The sequence below is a fragment of the Muntiacus reevesi genome, chromosome 19 (assembly GCF_963930625.1).
Source record: "Muntiacus reevesi chromosome 19, mMunRee1.1, whole genome shotgun sequence".
Lineage (NCBI taxonomy): Eukaryota > Metazoa > Chordata > Mammalia > Artiodactyla > Cervidae > Muntiacus > Muntiacus reevesi.
In genome coordinates, this window is record NC_089267.1 from 9,871,282 (window position 1) to 9,876,856 (window position 5,575).

The window sequence follows — 5,575 nt, forward strand, 5'->3', positions numbered from 1 at the left end:
AATCTATCTGGTGCTGGAGGAGAAGTGATGAGGACAGTGGGCATATGGGGAGGCTTTTCCGGTGTTCCTGGAAAGCAACAGTTGTCACTAAACACTGGCAAGAAAACACTAACGTTAATTCTCAAGATTTAGTGTGATAAACTCTTTCTGGGAAGAATACAGGTTCCAGAGTCTGCTCATAGATAGTCTGACTCTTCCAGGGTTGGAAGGCGCCCAGGAGTCTGGAGTTTCGCAAGAACTACAGGAGATTCTGATACAGGGGTCTAAGGATCTCAATTTCTGATCCACAGCCCTGACCCCCTACAGGGCTGCCCAGCCAGCAAACCTGCTCTCAGGTGACCATACATTCTATAAAGACAGCTTATTCACATAGCAATGCCAGGTTCTACGTGGAGTGGTTACTTTTAAATAAGGCCACCAGGCTTTCCAGAAGTTTCCACACTCACAAATGTTAGGGACTTATTTTTCTGATGTAACTAAGTACACACACACACACACACACACACACACACACACCCCCATCTGTCTAGAGTGAAGACCTTTTCAGCAAGATGCTCCTGACAGTACTTACTTTTGATCTGGTGTAAGACTGGAGTGACATTCTCACTGAATATTTAAGTGATTTCAAAAGGTATACTTTTTCTCATTCAACTGAACTGCCCTGGAAAGTTTACTTCAAGCTATTAAAAAAAATGAGTTTAAAAACCAGACAGCACTCAAGTAAAATATTAAGGATATGATTAGGACATTTAACTAGACATTCAATCACAATGCAAACAGCTACTGATTAAAAACACACCTCTTCATAGGTTGTGTTCTTCAAAGAAAGTGAGGTCATAAAACGTATTATGTTAAATCAATATTACTATCTTTCTCCTAGAAGCCCTATCATTGTTCTTTGTCTCTTTCCAAATCTGTATCTTTATTTTAAGCTATACACTTTCAGGCTACACACTAGAATTAAGCTCAGCTTTTCTGTCAGATCTTTATGATACCTTCTTTCTTTCCCCTAAAGCACAGTAACAATTCTTCTTAAGGATGGGCAAGTTATTATTTTTATCTGAGTATCTTGTATTTTATTCAGCAAATATTTGTTGAGTATTGGTATTTATGCATTCACGTTTTCAAAAAAATCAACTTTTGTTATTATAAACTTCTTGAGCAGGAAAAAATGCTGAGTGGAGCACCTGGCCTCTAGAAGGCACTGTATGAATAGTGAGAAAACCTGGGGAATTTATCATTGAGAGAACAAGAGAATTTCTCCTGATTCAGTATTGAGTCCACATTTCATAGTGGAGACAATTCTGGTTAGGGAAAATGTTTCATTTCACTTTGTATGGAAAATAATGCAGGTTATCCAGATAACCAAAAGTTCACACTGCACGGTATCGCGACACAACCTGTCAAGACATTATTTCAATACCATAAAGGCCAAACCTCTAACATTAATCATTTATCAAAATTATACATGCCACTAAGATATCCCAACAAAGAAGATTATGTAAGTGAGCCGTTTTGGCCTCGGTGATAACTGAACACAGCAGCTATTTTCAACCCTTCATTAAAATTAGATCAAGATACACTTGCATTGTGTGCTACCACTCCTGCAGGGAAGATTTACATTAGCTTAAGATTTACTTTGATTGGAAGAGACAATTTCTTTCACTTCTTTGTCGGAAACTAGAATTCCCTCCCCCCACAGCCTTCACACGAAAGTTTTCCGTAGAAAGCAGCAGCAAATCAGAGAACCACCACCAAACAGCCGTCCTGTTTACTGTCTCCCATGGGTAACCAAAGCTCTGTTTTCCTCCTAAACAGAGTCCGGAGGGCGTGGAGGGTCTGCTGGGGCACCTGCCACTTCACCTTGAGCTTGGCTCCGTCCCCAGCCTGGCCCTATACAACTTCGAGGGCTGCCGCAAAGCTGGCCAGTCCTGAGGCGCTTTAAAAAGGAAGCGATGGGGAATGAATTTTGCCCCCGCACCCTGAGAGCGACCTTCACAAATAGATGTTTGAAAACACGAGGCTGACAAGTTCCTTCTCCGGGGCTAAAGGGGGTGGGGGTGGGGGGGTTCCGGGCGCACGTCAAGGTCTCGGCCCGGCACTTCGCTGTCCGGCTCGCACTGAGGCCCAGGCAGAACCGCGACCCGAGTTCGCCTCGGAATCTGGGGGGTGGGGCAGGGGGTGGGGAGAGGGTGCCGCGATGGTCGCGCAGCTGCAGCCCCGGGGAGGACATGGGGGCGAAGGCGGCCGGCCGCGGGTCGGGCCGGCGGGCCCCGTGTCTGGGAGCGCCCTCGCGCCTCGCCCGCCCCGCCTGCGCCCCGCGCCCCGGCCCCCTCCCCGCGCCCCCACGGCCGCGGCCCCCGGCCCTCCCCCGGTCTCTCCCCGCCGCCCCCTCCCCACCCCGGCGGCCCGAAGCCAACTCACCGCGGCCCCGCGACGACGCGCCCCGGAGCCCCCGGGGGCCGGGTCGCCCCGCGGACCAGCCGCAAACTTTTCCCGGGCCGCGCGGCTCGGCGGGGCCGTCGGGTCGGGCCGGGCGGCGCCGTTGTCCCGCACCGGCCGCCCGCGCGCCCTTTGTGTCCCGCGCCGCCCGCCGCCCCCTGACAGCTGACGGGCCGCGGCGCCGCCGGGGAGGCGAGGGGCGCTGACAGGCGCGCCCCCGGAGCGGCCGCCCCGCGAGACTCGGCGCCGCCCGCCGGCGGCCGCCCCGCGCCACCCGGCCTTCCGCAGGCTCCGCGCCACCCGGCCTTCCGCAGGCTCCGCGCCGCCCGCAGCCCCGGCCCGGTGGCCGCTCAGCCCCGCTCGGTTCTCCGCCGCCGGCGCGCTCCGTCAGGACCCGGCCACGCCCCGCCCCGGCCACGCCCCCACCGGTTCCCTCCAATGAGTGAGGCCCGCTGGGGCCAGCTCCATCCAATCAGAATCCGGGTAGCGCGGCCCGGCCCCGGGAGGCGAGCCAATAGAAGGCGACTCCGGCAACACACCCGCCCCGAGCCCTGGGAGCCCTCTGCTTCGAGGGCCTTGGGGGAACCGGACCGCCGCCGGAGCGAGTGGGCTGGGCCGGGAGGAGTCGCCCAGCGTAGGTTTAGTCCGGGGGAGCGCCGGGCTGCAGGGCGGTACTAGAGTATGAGATGCAGACGAAAGTGGGGACGCTGGACGCTCCTCCTTGTAGTTGTCCTGCTCCCCACCCCGAACTTACACTCCTTTTCTGGCCGAAGTTCACGCAGGAAAGCAAGCCGCACAAACTCGCTGCGGCCGGTGACTGTTCCAGTTCAGGCCTGGCCTTCCCTTTGGGGCTCTGCGCCAAGGGTTCCGTCAGGCAGCGCTCAAGATGCTGCGCCGCAGTCCGTAGCTCTTGTTTCTGCCTTTAATAAAATCGTCGGAATGCCAGGGATCTGCAAGTGATGGGGGGTGGGGGGGTGTCAGTTTCCATTCTGCTGCAAAACGCAGGTGCTCATGGCACTTGCCAGGTCTTTTTTTTCTTTCTAAAAGAAAATTGCAAAGAAAAATAATACAAAAAACTAATTTCTGTATGCAAGTCATCTTTACTGTGAGCTTTATTTCTTTAAGAAACTCGCATTCTATCTTAAAAAGATGTTAAATTATATAGCCAAGTAGAATATTACATGCTCCTGTTTAGTCGCTAAGTCGTGTCCGACTGTTTTGCAGTCCCGCCAGGCTCCTCTGTCCATGGGATTTTACAGGCAAGTATATTGGAGTGAGTTGCCATTTCCTTCTCCAGGTATATAGTATGTATATAACATTAACATACAGAGAGAGGAGAGAGTTAAATAGACCACTAGTTATACAAGACTGAAGCTGTTAACACAAAAGCTTGCAAATCATAAGTTCTCTATTGTTTCTTTGCTATGAATAGGGTTACCCACTTGTTGATGGTCATACAGTGCTCCTAAGCTTTATAGAGAGCTCTTTACTGAAAGCGAATTAAGTATGATGAAAACAGTTTTGATAACACATATTTGCAAATGTTAAAAATCAAACCACATTTATTTGTACTTCAAATAGCTGACACCTTCAGTTTATTTCTTCTGGTAACAGACTTTGCAATTAAAACAGTTTTGTGCAGACATGACCTCTTCTGCATGCACTTTAAAAATAATTGCATTTATTTATTTTTGGCTGTCCTGGGTCTTCCTTGTTGCAGAGGCTTTCTCTAGTTGTGGTGAATGGGGACTGCCTTGTAGCTGCGTGCAGCCAGTCTTTGCAGTGGCTTCTCTTGTTGCAGAGTACAGGCTTTAGGGTGTGTGGACTTCTCGTTGTGGCACATGGTCTCAGCAGTTGCTGTTCCCCTTACGCTAGAGCACAGGTTAAATAGTTGGGGCACCTGGGCTACTTGCTCCATGGCAAGTGAGATCGTCCCAGATCAGGGCTGGAACCCCTGTCCCTGCATTGGCAGGTGAATTCTTTACCATGGAGCCACCAGAGAAGCCCGGCTGAAAGTATTTTGCTGACCAGATTTCATTTTTTAATGATGATCTGTACAATGAACCAAAAGAATGAAAAGGAGAGAAAGAGAGAGAGGTCAAAGAAGCGATGAATGGCTTTTGTTATCATCTTGCTTTCATGATTGTAACTTACCACACCTTATTAACTTTAAGAGATAGTATGGAGCCAAGACTAAAGTTTATCAGATGATTCAGGTTCTGGTCCAAAGCTCTTAATGACTAACATGAAAGGTCAATATCCCAAACTCTGTCTGCCTCATGGAGGGACGTTGAGGTTCAACCACAGGAGCATTTTGTCAACAGTGTGTTTTCTCTAGGATGTTGTGCCAAGTCTTTTCTGTAAGCATGTGTCAATATATTAGCCCGATAGCAGCCTATTAATATTTCCTCTGACTGCACATTTTCCCATCTGAAATATTTTTTGAGCCCATCAGTTTTCCTTCAAACTAGATGTGAATGAAATTTCTGCCTCTTAATTTTAGAGCAAAGCTGTACTTCAGAGCGTCTTCCTTCTGTCGCCTCTTTCTTTCTTTCTTTGTTTCCTTTTTCTCTCTTTTTTAATGGAGAAGATGCTATGAAAAAATTTGAATGTATCCTATGACTGACAATATGCACAGCTTTACATGGAAGTTGTCATTGTCTGGGTCAGATTTATACCCATATAATCAAGTAACTTTTCAAGCATTTATTAGGGCTTCCCAGGTGATGGTAGAGTTAAAGAACCCGCCTGCCAATGCAGGAGACACAAGTGATACTGGTTTGATTCCTGTGTCAGAAAGATGCCCTGGAGGAGGGCATGGCAATCCATTCCAGTACTCTTACCTGGACAACTCCATGGACAGAGGAGCCTGGTGACCTACAGTCCATAGCATCACAAAGAGTCAGTCTACAAAGAGTCAGACATGACTGAAGTGGCTTAGCACTCACGCATTAAGGATTCACTTAAGGCAATTGTGCTTAATTTTCAAAGAGAAAACCAAAGACATGTTTTTAGAAATATTTCCATGTGTCATAATGTAATTTGTTTACTTTGTTCAAAAATATGCAATCTAGCACAGAAGTTTAAATATTACTTCTAACAAATGTACATATGGTAACACTACAATGTGAAA